The sequence below is a fragment of the Pteropus alecto genome, unplaced genomic scaffold (assembly GCF_000325575.1).
Source record: "Pteropus alecto unplaced genomic scaffold, ASM32557v1 scaffold33, whole genome shotgun sequence".
Lineage (NCBI taxonomy): Eukaryota > Metazoa > Chordata > Mammalia > Chiroptera > Pteropodidae > Pteropus > Pteropus alecto.
In genome coordinates, this window is record NW_006435762.1 from 4,208,809 (window position 1) to 4,223,786 (window position 14,978).

Sequence of the window (14,978 nt, forward strand, 5' to 3'; positions counted from 1 at the left end):
AAGTCTTTGCTACCAGGCCTTTTGAGCCATGCTTCTCTTGCTCAGGTCCACTTCCACTTCTGGAAGTGTACTTTCCTTTCTAATAAAACTTTTCTACTATATTTCGGTGTCTTTCTCAATTCTTTGTTCGAGACATCAAGAATCTGGACAACACGCCAGGAGAGGACCCCACTGTCTGGTAACAGACCCTCTAGTTCTTCCTCCCTTTTGGGTCTGTTCCATTGCCCTACCTGCAATGAGTGGCCAAGAACGATTAAAATCCTCCCCAGAATTTCTAGGAACAGCCCCAGACGCATTTCCTTCACAAAGCCTTCTCACACTATCCTGGTTTTAAAAAAAAAAATGCTTTTATTTCTCACACCCAGAAAAATATCAGCAAAAGCATTAGACAACTAATTTTGCCCGATGTCATTTCTGTTGTCTGGATTGGTTATTTAAATATTCTATGGCATTTCACTTTTCATGTACTTAAATCTATTTCCTCTTAAGTTTATCAAGAACTGTGGATCACAAGTTACTCCTGAAATTGACCACTGTAAAACACATAACATGCAAAGTCTACCTTACATAGCATTCACATCTATCTGTTGGCTGATTACAAGAAATTTAAATCATTTATATTATTTAATAGTAATTACAGTAAGAACAGCCAACATATCACCACAATATCTTATGCAATATCGTATTCGACATTCACATCTGTCCTATGAGGTAGATACCATTATTTTCCCCATTTCTCAGATGAAGAAAATGGTGCCAGCAAGGTTAACTTGCTCATTCATTCAACATATATTTATTGAGCACCTAATATTGTTAACAGCATTAATGATTCAAAGTGGAAATCTTCAGAGTTTATACTCTATTAGAGGAGACAGACTATCAACAAGTAAAACAAATATCAAATCAGATAATACTGAGAGCTAAGGAGAGAAAGGGACAGAGTGATGGGGGGGCCCATTCCTTAGGGTGATCAGAAAAGGCCATTCTGGGGAGACAACACTTAAGCAGTGACCTGAGTGAAGCAAGGTATTTATCTGGGGGAAAGATTCCTGGCTGAGGAAAGGGAAATTGCAAAGGCCCTGAGGCTAAACCAAGCTTGCTAAGTTCAAGAACAGAAAGTTCAGTGAAGTCAGAATGTGAAACAAAGCAACAGAAGAGGATGACAGAAGACAGAGAGCAAACAGGGACAACAGAGACTTCTGATCTGATCGAGTAAAACTGTAAACCATTGCACAGGTTTGTTTGTTGGTTTGTTTCCTCTGAACATAACGAAGAGGCCCTGGAAGGTTTTAATCCAGGGAATGAAATACTGTAACATTCAGAAAGATTACTCCGGTTGTGTAGCTAAAGAATAGACTGAGAGAAAGCAGATAACTTAGAAGAATACTGTAGTAGTCCAGTTGGGAAATGACGGTCGCTTGGACTAGAGTGATGGCCAAGAAGTAGACAGAACTAAGATATATTATGAAGATAGAGAAGATTTTCAGATGTGGAATGTAAAAGAAAAAGAGGTGTCAAGGAAAACTCTAAGACTGGCATATGAGCAACGGGGAGAAAAGTCAAATTATTGAGCTGTGGAAGGCAGTGGGTGCTGGGGAGTGAGGACAGGCAGTATGTTTTAGGGGCAAATCAAGGGTTCCATTTTGGATGGCTTAAGTTTGAGATATCTTTTAGATACCTAAATGAGGATCAGTAGAAAGTTGGATATACAAGTATGGGGTTTGGATATATAAGTCTGGGATTTAGGACTGAGATATAAAATTGAAAGTCTGATGACTTTAAACTTGGTAGCTGGCTTTCAATAACATATTTCCACCATGAGAACATTTGAGAATGAATAAAGAACAGAAGTCTGAGGACTGAGGCTCAGGGCTCTCTAGCATCTAAATATCGGGAAGAGAAAAGGATCCAGCAAAGGAGGAGAAAAAAGTTCTGCCAGTGAGATAAAGAGGAAAACCGGGACAGTGTGGTGAGACAGAAGCCAGATGAACAAAATGCTTCATGGACAGAGTGATCAGTTATGTCGAAGGCAGTTGAGAGATGAAAAAAGAGGAAGACTGAACTGACCATTGGCTATAGCAACACAGAGGTCACTGGTAATGGTTTAGGAAACAAGAGTGGTTTTGAAATTTTGGACACAAAAACCTAAGCGGAGTGGGTTCAAATGAGAATGTGACTATGAGACATTGCTGAGAGAAATTAAAGAACTAAATAAATGGATATACCATGGTCACAGATTAAAAGACTAAATATTGTTAAAATGTCAGTTCTCCACAAACTGATCTATAGATTCAATAATCCCAATCACAGTCATCTCACTGGGCTTTTCTGTAGAAATTGACATGTCAATTCTAAAATGTGTACAGAAATGCAAATGACCTCTAGAATACCCAAAGCAAACATAGAAATAAGACCAAAGTTGGTGAACTTACACAACCTGACATTAAGATTTTGACTAGTAAGTCCAGTAATCAAAACAGTCTGATATTGTCATGAGATCAACAAATAGATTAATGAAACAGAATAGAGAGCTTAGAAACAGACCCACACTTATGTGGTCATCTAAATTTTCACAAGTTGACAGAGAAATTCAATAAAGAAAGAAAATACTTTATAACAAACGATATTAAGCAACTAAATATCTATATAGCAAAAATAAATCTCAACTACAACCTCACACCGTACACAAAAAATTAATTTGAGATAGATCATAGACCTAAATGTAAAAGCTAAAACTATAAAGATTTTAGGTATGATACAGAGAGCAGTAAGCATAAAGGGAAAAATTGGGGCTCATCAAAAGATACCTATTAAGAAAATGAATAAGTAAATCATAGCCTTGGAGAACTTACCTGCAAATCATATATCTGACAAGGAACTGATAACTAGGATATATCATGAATACCTACAATTCAATAGAGAGAAAAACATTTGGCCAGAAACTTCAAAGAGGAAGATAAACTAATGATCAATAAGAATATGAAAAAGTACTTAATGTTAATATTCATCAGAACAGAATAAATAAAAAGCAGAATGAGATTCACCACGTATCCACTGGAAAGTATAAACATTAAAAAGACTGGCAAATCAAATGCTGGCAAGGATGTAGAACAAACGGAACTCTCATATTCTGTTGCTCAGAGTGTAAAACAATACAACCATTTAAGAAAAATTTCTAGCAGTTTCTTATAAAACTAAACATACAGCTACCCTATGACCCAATACTTTCACTCCTAAGGATTTAGCCAAGAGAAAAGAAAATAGATATTCACAAAAAGACTTTTGTATTTGTTCACGGCAAGTTTATTCATAATAGCCCCAAACTAGAATCAGCCCAGGTATCCAGCAACAGGAAAATGAATAAACAAACTGCTACATAGTCAAACAATGATACTTAGCAATTGAAAGGCATGAATTACTAATACACATGATATGGATAAATCTCAAAAACATCATGCTGAGTGAAAGTATAGGTAACATGGGAATTTCTCTACCAATTCTCCTCTCATGCAAATGTCTAGCCAAGCAAATATATCTTATGATAAGTGCAATGCCTTGTATTATGCTCATGATAATTAACTCCCTTCATTAACAGGTCATCCAACTAGCTTAGCCCCACCTCTCTGTTCCTCTTTATCTCATTTTCCATTTAGGGAAAACAAGTGCAGTTCACTGCCAGCATTAATTTAATTTTACATAAACACGCTCTTTGAGGCTGAAGCAAATCTGACTGGTTTTCAATGTGAAAATAAACTATAAAAACTGTTCTTGGAGTTATTTCTAAACAGAACTTGTCTCTAATCCTAATGTAACAGAAATGTATACATAAATCGGATTCATCGAAGGAATATTCGGCTAACAACTGTTCGAGAACGATGTTAACATCACACGTAGGAATGCTACATTTTCTAGGATTTTACATTTACAGTGATCAAGAATTACTATATTTTGTAAATGGAAATACCTCTACCAAAAACAGAATGCTATAAATAGAATGATAGCATTTGTTCCCAAAGACTATCGATATACTAGAGTGATGTGAAAATAATAATAGAAGCGAGATATTTCGTGGCATACTGGGGCCATAAGGTCAGGACTATAATCCGCAAGTTATCTCGGAGTAAACGCTGCGGCCACAAACGCTGCTGGCTGCTGGCGAGTATTCTCAGGACAAACAGGAAATGGGTTAACTCTTTGAAAGAGTTGTCTGTTTTTGCTGCCTTCAATTCCTTTCCTCACGCTACTCAACCCACCCAACATTTTATTATGTACATTTCAGGCATACAGAAATGCGGAAAGAATTTTAAAGTGAACACCCATAGAACCACCAACTAGACTCTACAATTAATGTTTGTTTTATTTGCTTTAACACATACTTTGTCATCTACCCATCCCTCTATGCTTTCATCTACCCATCTTATGTTTTGAATACATTTTAAACTAAGTTGCAAGCATCAGTACACTCTCTCCTGAATAGCTAGCTGTGTTTAGCTCAGTGTTGAGGTAAAATCTGTATATATTGAAATGCATAAATCATAAATGACTCATCCAGAGTTCTGACAAATGCATACACCACCTCTGCAATGCAGAGCCTTATCAAGATGGGGAACATGACCATCGCCACCTAAAGTTCCCTCATGTTCCTTCCCGGTCAATCTCCAGCCCACCCTCTTGTCTCCTGCCAGAAGGAACCACTATTTTGGTTTTTCCCACCACATATTATTTTTTACTCTTCTGGAAGATTTTCAAAATTGAATCATACAGCATGTATTCTTTCGTTTAAGTTCTTTCACTCATCATTGCTTTAAGCCTCTGTCTACCCACACCCATTCTTTGTTAGTTCCTTGTACATTCATTGTATTCATTCACCCAGCCATTCATTAAATATTTATTTAGTGCACATCTCCAACAGAGGGCTAGGCACCCAGCACACAGCCGAGGATGAGAAAACATGGTTTTGGCCCTGAGGAAGCTTACAGTTAAAATTCTCTTGCCAATCACTGCTCATTCTGCTTTTCCACCGCTAAGTGTCCCTCTGAGATCCCCACAAGGCTGTGTGCCTATGCAGAAGTGCCCACTAACAAACAGGAACCTGTCTGGGGTTTTACAGACTGTACAGAAAATTAGTCTGTCTGGTGAATTTCCTTCCTTAAGATATGTTAATCTATGTTCAGCACAGATCTGCTTTCTGGACTCATTATACCAAAATGACCTGTCTGCACTCAGTATTTACTCCTTTCTTGAGTTTAAATTATTTTCCCTGGCAACTCCTTTAATTTTTTCATTAAATACCGGGGTGACCCCAAGTGACCGATGCTTCTCTCACAGTGCAAGAGATGGCTGTACGATATGTAGCACCCGAGAAAAACCTCACGACCATATTCACCTAAGAGAAAATGTTATGAATTTATGTATTGGAAAAGGAAACTAAAGTTATTGGCATATGTTATAACTCACTTAGATATCAACATACCCAGAAAATAAAATTTAAGGACATTTGTTCCTTTTTTAATGTTCACAGTGTGATACATATATGAGGGGCAGGTGTAAACAAGACAGGCTGTAAGTTAAGGGTAGAGCCTCCTATGAAGCAGCCATGTATGCTGTACCGACATTCTCATTTGGAAAAAGGGAATATCTTCTTCCTGATAATATAATGAAATTCAGATAACATGAGAATTAACAGTTTTTTAAAAAGTGAAAAAAAATTCTAAGTACTTGATTGTTAGCCTCAAGAACAAAATGAACTTTGTGCTTGTGAGTACACTTGCATTTTCTCTTTGTAAGAACTGAAAAGAGGCCATGTGGACCTATGAAGTGATGAGATGGGGGATAGGGAAACAGGATTGTCAGTTTACCAACCGCCGAGACAACCAGGCCTGGTTCACAAAGCCACAACACCAAGGAGGAGGTAGGGATGGATTTTTCCTAATGCATCGGATTCTTGGATCACTCACATAGCTGAATTCATCCAGCTACTACATCAGTAAACAGCTTGCCTCTGATTTTCTAATAACCTGTCTCTCATTAGCTTTCCAAATAAAAACCAAATCCAACAGACAAAAACAATATAGCAATGAATAAAACAAAATAAACTTGTATTACACATTCTTTGAATTGTTCTAAAAACTTTTTATGTCTTTGAATGCTGACCCAGGAAAGCACTGTTAAGAGGAAGAAACTCAGTTCAGTCCTGGACCAAAGAGCTTTGACATGTTTGCTGATCTATGGTTCTCCGCATTTATTAAAACACATCACTGCCGAAGATAGTTTAAGAAGACAAATAAGTGCACTTATTACAGTTCTGTTTATACACTTCTATTGTCAAGTTTAATGATGTGTTTACACTTAAATTCCCTGCTGTCATTACAGGGGTTGGTTTGCATCCATTAATAAGACTACATTGGAATTTTATTCCTTTATTCCAATATCTACTGAATATCTACTATCTGTTATTCACAGCTAGGCACTGAGGATTCAAGAATGAATAAAACAGACACTGTCCTCAGAAAGCTGGCAAACTCATGGAAGAGGCAGCCTTCATGGCTCACCAATAAAAATATATTGTATACAAACTGTGCTGTGCATGGAAGTGCCAGGAAAACATGGAGGGGCAGAAGTGATTTGCATGCGGGAGAAGTGGGGGTCAGGGAAGACCTCAGAGCAGTATACAATGTTTCTCTCTGTGAGTGGACAAGGGAGGAAGGGCGTCCTATTCAGAGCCTAAGAGCAGGAGAGGACATGGCATGCTCTGGCACTGAGAACCCCTGCAGAGAGAGAGAGAGAGAAAGAGGAAACCAGAGGGAGGGCAGGAAGGAGGGAGAGATAAGAAAGACATGTGGATGTATACTGGGGAAGCCGGAAATGAATTTGAAAAACCATGTGACAGCCACATTGAGAAGGGTCTTGCTGTGATCTGAATGTTTATGTTTCCCCAAAATTCATATGCTGAAATCCAAAGCCACAAAGGTTTTGTATTAGAAGGTAGGGTCTTTAGGAGGTGCCTAAATCACGAGGGTGGAGCCCTCTCTCATGGATGAGATTAGTGATTTATAAAAGAGGCTCCAGAGAGCTCCCCAGCCCCCTTTAACAGAGAGCTCCCCAGCCCACATAGAACATGGCTATGAACCAGAAGAGGGTCCTCACCAGAAGGTGACCATGCTGGCGCCATGATCTTAGACTTCCAGCCTCCCGAAGTGTGAGCAATAAAATTTCTGTTTATAAGCTGCCCAGTCAGCAGTATTTTGTTATAACAGCCTGAACAGACTGAGACAGATCTTCAATGCCATGCTAAGGGGTTTTAGACCCAAACTTTGGTGATGGGGAGCATAGAAGGATTTAAGCTGTAGAATAACAATCCGGTCTGTGCTTTAGAAATCAGGAGACAGAGAATCAGCAATATTCCAGTATTTCATGAGTGAAGAGTCCACTTGGGCAGTGACCACAGTGGGAATGGAAAGGAGGCATTGAGGAAGAATTTGGTAACCAGCAGAGTTAGGGGACAGGGAGATGCGAGGGTCAAAGATGGCCACATTTCTTACTTAAACAAGGAGGTTTCGCAATGAGAAATCAGCCTCACCTAATAATCATCCACATATAAATATATATGAAAAGATCTGAAGTGTTTAGTAAGAAAATTAATTTCTGCTTGCATAAAGAGCGACATAAACAGAACTCTATAATTTGTACCTGTTTTAGAACTTTCATTCACGCACACAACAAATCTTTATTAGTACAAATTATGGTGCCAGGCATGGTACTAAGACACTGTGCCAGGGAGAGTGCAGCAAACAAAATAAAACATCTGCTGTTATGGGGTGGGGGGAAGGGTGCTGCCGTAACATATAACTATATGACACATGAGAGCTCAGAAGAGATAGAAAGCAAAGTGATAGAATAGGACAAGGTTCTATTTTGGAGAGATGCCATTTTAGAGAGATGGTCAGGAGAGGCCTCTCTGATACGTGATACTTAAGTAGAGATCTGAAGGAAGTGAGCCTGCAAACCACACTGCAGTGGGACCCCTTCGATTTATATCTCACTACCTGTAGCGACATTCACTGCACTCCTCAGGATCTGCATCTACTTCTTAGAAGAGTGTAGTTGTTTCCCCGCTATCTGCTGTGAAACCATCCCTAAGACAACCTGGGTCTCTCATGGAATGTTTAGATGTGTTCGCAAAACCTTCTTTAGAGATACAGTCACTTCCCTCCCACAAATTTATGGATATGGGAACCCTGCACATGGTGTATGCTAGCTCCAGTGGCTTCATGCTTCCCAAGCTTATAGTCAAGATGGCATCATGAAGGCCAACAGAATGATTTTACCAGTCTCTCTACCCGCTGACCACAAGGTTACTGAGAGTCTCATTTGACTTGGGACTGCCCGCACCTAGCACTAAGCTTGGCACATAGTAAAGGTTCAATAAATACCTGCTAAACAAATGAATGAAAGCCCTGATTTTGGATAACATCTGAGATAATAATATACTTAAACCTGGTAGAAAATCCCATAGTAAAGGCCTTATGTGTATTCTCCTCACAAAATTAAAACCAAACGTCTGTAACTCTGCGCTTACCAAAAGTCACCAATTTCTCTTTCAAGCAAATTTAAATCAGACAACAGAAATGAGTTTTTCAAATTCTTCACTTGTCTTAAAACATTCATATCTATATTTAACATAAAAGAAAATAAAGTTTCTGGAATTAGTGATGATCTCTGCACAACTTTGTGAATATACTAAAAATCACTGAATTGTACACTCTAAAAGGGTGAATTTTATGGAACATGAATTATATCACAATAAACCTGTTATAGTTTTAAAGAAAGAAGACTCAAAAGATTAATGAGCATCTGAGTCTCATCAGCAAAAGCAGATTTTCAATGCTACAAATTTTTGCTTTAATTATAAAAGCTATTAGTTTGAATAAAGGAGGAACGGATCCATTAACACCTCTGTATAAACAAGACAAAAAAGGTAAAAATGAGAAAAAATACTTGTGTTATTAAAAAATTGGACACCTTACCATGAGTTTAAAAACAGATTTTAAGTTCTGTTAACTTTAATGAGTTCACAATGGCTGGTCAGCATCGAAGCTCTTTACTTACATAATGAAAACATCAAAAATAAAGCCTTAACTATCTGTGATAAACAAAAAGAGTAAACAAAGCGGGGGGAAAAAAACAGTTAAATATGCATAATACCAGGTCTCCATTTTAGCTAATAATGATAGTATGTGTGCACTATCTGCCAGAATATCAGAAATGAAGAAACACCAATTTGTTTTTACACTGTTTTTCTAGGTGACAACTAAATAATAGTATATGATGACTTTGTGACGTGTCAACTTGACTAGGCTGAACTACATTCCCCAGAAGTCCCTTTCTTGTTTCTTATTAGGGTTGGCTACCAGGGAATTGGCTACCTGTGAGTTGAAGTAAAGAAGGGGGCAGCAGCCATGTCGCAGCATACACACACCTTTTACCAGTTATTCAGTGGAGTGCTAATCTAGTGCTGTTGTGCAGGAATTTGGCAGATGTAATTAAGATATCTAATCAGCTGACTTTAATCAAAAGATTATACTGAGTGGGACTGATAGAATTAGTTTAAAGTCTTTAAAAGAGGGGTTAGGCCCTCCCTGAATTCAGAAACTCCAAGCTTTAGTCCTGCCCTGGAGATTCCAGCCAGACCACGATATTCATTTCTTGACTGCTTGCCCAGTGGATTTTAAGCATTCTAAACCAGCCCCACAAGTGAGTAAGCCAGTTCTTTAATAGATTAGTCCCTTAATCTATATAACCTACTTGCACTGCCTCTATGGTAAAACCTGACTGATTCATGCTATTCCAGTTATTACTATTGAGAAAACACAGAGAAAGACCTCCTGGCATACAGCATCCTAAAAGACACTAAAGAATCTCAGTCTTGTATAAGCTTTCTCCCAATCTCTTGCAATAATGACCAGGAGAACGGAAAATTGTGGGTTAATTAATCTTTTCAAAACTGAGATTCATAATAATTTAGAGATTTGGAGTGAATTAAAAACAAAGCCTACACTAAGCATGGCTATATAGCCAAGCTCTGGCCAATGAGATGTAAGTAGGAGTGGGAATTTGAGACAGATCCTTTATTGGAAGATTGGCATGCCCTTCTTCCCTCTTCATTCTCTGCCTGTAATGTAAATATGATGTTGGGAGCTCCAGCAGAAATCTTGGACAAAGAGATGTCTTGGAGATGGTAGATCAGAGAGCTGGTGAGAGCCCCATGATTCCTGCAGCTTTCACACCAGCTCACAACTGCCTACTTCCAGGCTGCTCTTACATGAGAAATAAAGCTGCTATGGAGATATGGGTCTCTGATGCCTGTAGTTAAACATAATGCCTAACCGATATAAGGAATGTTTTCTCTAGCTTTCCTATTCCCTTAGCAGTAGATTAATACACCTAAATTGCTACATTATAAGCAATAGCTAGACTTAATTTTACTGCTATGTGCGTGGAGACATAGCAAGTGTTGAAGAGGATTAGAGCAGACAGTCAGAAGAGGAAAAGGCCCCCTTTATTCTCCATGCTTCTAAGCTTTGGCAAAAGACTACAAGGAAAAAAATGCCTTCACAAAGCCACTAACTTTAATTCCCACGGAATAGAATTTCACATGGCAAGCCCGTGGTCATATCCAAATCCACTTATTCAACAGATTTGTGCTGTAGAAAATTCACTCTACTATCTCTTCACATAGGCTGTGTCTTTTCACGTCGGAGTCATCTAATGGCTCTCAAACCAACAACCCTTGAACATGTCTGGGCTGTATTTTTTGCTAAACGCAAACCACATGGCCATTTCAAAGCCTATAATTCAATTCAGTAGCACTGGGGTTTCTGGATGTGCGTGAACATAACCAAGAGTGGCACACACTTGTGGCAGTAATGTTGCCAGCTTGAGCTGTATTGCGTCACTATATCATGGTGAAAAACTGCCTGACACACCAGGCAGCTGACAACTAGGAAAGGAAATAATATCAGGCCCATGACCAAGGGGAAAATGAAGTGATTAATATGGAAAAACACAGTAAGAAACATCAAACAGAAAAAAGTTGACATTTCCCTTACAGTTAGCTTAAAGTAAATTTGTTTTCTCCTCACGCTGTCTATAAAAGGTTGGATCAAAGTATTAATAGTGAGCAAAAATGTCAGCTGTCTTCTTGATCCTGGGTCGTTTATGATACTGCAGTGTCTTGACACCTTTCAGCAAGAGGAAGGGAGGCAAAGTTGACATAATCATAACTCTGAATAGATAAACTTGGGAAACCGTAAGTATGAACACAATGGTCCAAACTGTTTCCAGTATAAGCCACAATTGCTGTGCCTCAGCTCCTTTGTTCATGCCATTTCCTTCTTTTTCAAGATCCCTGGAGGTTCCTCCCCGTCCAGTTCTTGGGCTCCTAAACCTGACACTATCCCTTAAACACTGGTGCTCCTTGAGGTTCTGAGCTCTAGCTAGTCTACCTGTCGACTCCCTCATTCTCCATCCTCATGGGGAGGAGGTCTCATCATGGTCATTCACGGTTTCACCTCTTTACTACTCCCAGTACCACCTTTCCTACCCCTCTTTGTCCTGAATGTCCAGAACCCACTGAACTGTCCCACAGGCATCTATTTTATCAAACTCAAAACTGAACATGATTAAACTTCTCTGCCTCACATTTCAATTCCGTCCTCCTTCCCCTTCCCGCCCCCTCCCACATTCCTTACCTCAGTTATCGCCTCCACCATGCACCTAGGGGCTACATCTGCTCTTTTATCTACTCCACCTTATTTTTCTAAGACTAATAGGGGCTGGATGACCCCAAAATGAAATTCATACATTCTGGGAGTGCAGATGTGATCAGTGGGCTCCTGGCCTTCGGTCACTCATCTGTACCTGCATGGGGAGAAGGGAGCCCTCAGACGGAGAGATCGATGTGACTTCCAGGGGCCAAGCCTGGAGAGGGAAGAGGGGCGGCTTCCCTGCCCAGCTCCAGGCGAGCTGAGGCTGCTGCAGTCAGCAGCAGCGGGACAAAACGTCGGGGGCTGTCTTCCTCCTTGCCTGTGTGAGTCACGGAAAAACAAACCCAGTGACTTCAGGCTCCTGGAGACAAATTTCTGTGGGGTACATACTAGGGTCCACCATCATTCTGGAACTTCATCCCCCAGATTTGCAAACTTGGGAGAGTGAGGCCTGGAAAGTGGCCTCCTTAGCACAGAGCCCGTTCTCCAGGAAGGCACCCGCCTCTGTGGCAAGTGGGGCCTCACCTTCAAATCCCTTTGGCCTATCAACAAGGAAGCCAAAGCAGAAGACAGCAAAGGGGGTGGAGCTCTGCAAGCACAGGTAAGATATCTCAGAGACTCGAAGAGTACCTGGAGGAGACTTTTATTAAAGGTCTACAGATTCACGTTTGAACACAAACCAGTGAAATGTGCATTAGCTCTATTAACCTGACTTCATTTGAAGCCTCATGCTGGCAGGACGTAAAGACATTTCCTAAGCCTGTCTCTGACTTTTTACCCCTAACATAGCTCAGGTACTTTTTCTCTGCCTCCAGACTACTCACCTTTGAAACATTTCTATAGACTGCTACCAGAGTGATCTTCTAGAAACATAATTCCAATAATGTGCTAGGCTGGCTCATCTCAGCTCCTGAGAACTGACTGGTAAATCCTCAGGAATTTTATGAATCAGTTGTTAAATATAGCAATTACTTTAAATTATATAAACCTTCAATGAAATAAATTATATTAAACCCATAAGTAATAATTACTCAAAATTAGTCACTTTCTTTATTACTTTAGTACATTTTAGTACTATGTTCCCAAAGTTCTTAGGTCTATTTTACCTGTCTGTAAGTGTAAATACAGTATAATGTTGTGCTACTGTGTCTGTTTTCCGAATTCCCTGTAATTTGAAATCAGATATAATGAGAGTATTTTAACACGGAAACTGAGAAACCCTACAAATGATAGCTTGACTTTTGTTATGATTGTCTGGGCTTAAGAAAGTGATGGAGAAAATGTTAATAAGATGTGTGGTTCCCGTAATGGTTATACTGTGAATAAAAAGTTGCAGGAATATTCTTCTAGTATTATCTGATTCATAAAGAAGATGCTTAATGAACAAATGAAGTTCTGGGATGAGCCTTCAGTGTTTCATTTTCATTTTACTCCACATTATAATAGTAAAACATCAACTTCCTTCTTTCATCTATTGTGACCACAGGTTGGTTATGAATATAAGAGTTCATCAAAAAACAACAGAAAAGTATCAGAATCAGTTAGCCATTTATGATAAAGAGTAGTGTATACTTTGTTATTATTTGTAAATCATGTTCTACACATTCTTCATGTCAGTAAAATTTATAATCGACACATATGTATTAAGTCCTCACTTAACGTCATCAACAGGTTCTTGGAAACTGTGACGTTGAGTGAAACAATGTATAACAAAAGCAATTTCCCCAAAAGCTAATTGGTACAAACAAGAGTTAAATTCCTACAGCATATTTCTGGCCATAAAAACATCACCAAACTTCTAAGTAAAGACCCAAAACACTTCTAATACTAAACACTGAAATAAATCTGATCTATACATACTTTTAAGAAAGATTCATAAAAACAAGTAAGAGAATTCTTTCCCACCTCATTTATTCTAATTCAGGGTCAAGGGTGGCCAGAGCCTCTGCTGGCAGCTTAGTGAACAAGGCAGGAACCCACCCTGGACAGGATGCCCTTCATCACAGGACCACTCACACACACTCACACTCACTCAGACTGGGACCACGTAGACACAACTCACCTGACATGCACATCACTGGGATGTGGGGAGAAACCAGAGTACCCAGAGAAAACCCACACAGACATGGGGACAACGTGAAATCTCCACAGACAGTGGCCCCCACTGGAAATAGGTTTGTTTTTTTTCTCATCAACATTATAACAAAACTTTTGAACAAAATGACATCATTCAAGGACTTGCTGTATATGTATGTATACCCACATACACATTCATTTTTCTGGAGAGCTGGCTGTTACACATTCACCAGCACACCATTGTATAAATCTGGTTAGGTGGCTCCTTTGTTAAAAATCCCTCAAAACATCCCTGTATTGGCCACCTTTTATGCACTACTTGAAATTCTCTCAAATTCATCTTGCATTAAAATCCTGCCATTGCAATGGTAGCCAGTTACATTAAGAATCCAGACAGCTTCACACCAGTGCAACCTAACTGAGACTCTCTAGCCCAGGCTGCTCTGATGCTGCTTCAGATGGTACCCATGGGAACCTGCCTGGCAATCAGACATGCACAATCAGAAAAGTGGGGCTTCCTTTAATCAATGGGAGATAAGAAACAATGGGAGATAAGAAAGCTTCTCCTCCTTTTACTCCAGGTAACCAAGATGAGATACATTTTGTAAGACTCCTCAGAAGATCCTTCAGAATCCAGCTACCAATTGCCTATAGCAATGATCAACTCAATCACGCCTCTTTCCCCACATGACTCTTCCTGGTCCTTACTCCTGCTCTCCAGATGGCATTCTCAAGTAAACTACCTGGCACAAGACTCTCCTATAGGATAGTGTCCAAGCTCCTTATCTTAGCAGAAACGGATCTCTGAAAGCAGCCTCTTACCCCCTTTCATTCACATCTTTGATGCTTTGCTCATGCTATTCCCTCTGCTTGGAATTCTCCCCTAAAAAGGTGTAGAGAATTATAAAAATCTGTAATTTACTACCACCACAACCCTACAAACGAGGAAACTGAGACCCAGAGTAGAAAGGTCTGGCCCAAGGTTTTTAACGGCTAATTAAAGACAGAGCTGAACACACTCTCCTAGTATTGATGGCCTTCTGCTTCTTAAAATATTCATGAATATCTCTATTTTAGTTCTGAAAGTCTACTGAATTAAATGTTTCCTCTTTCTATTTCCCAAGATACAGAGATCTC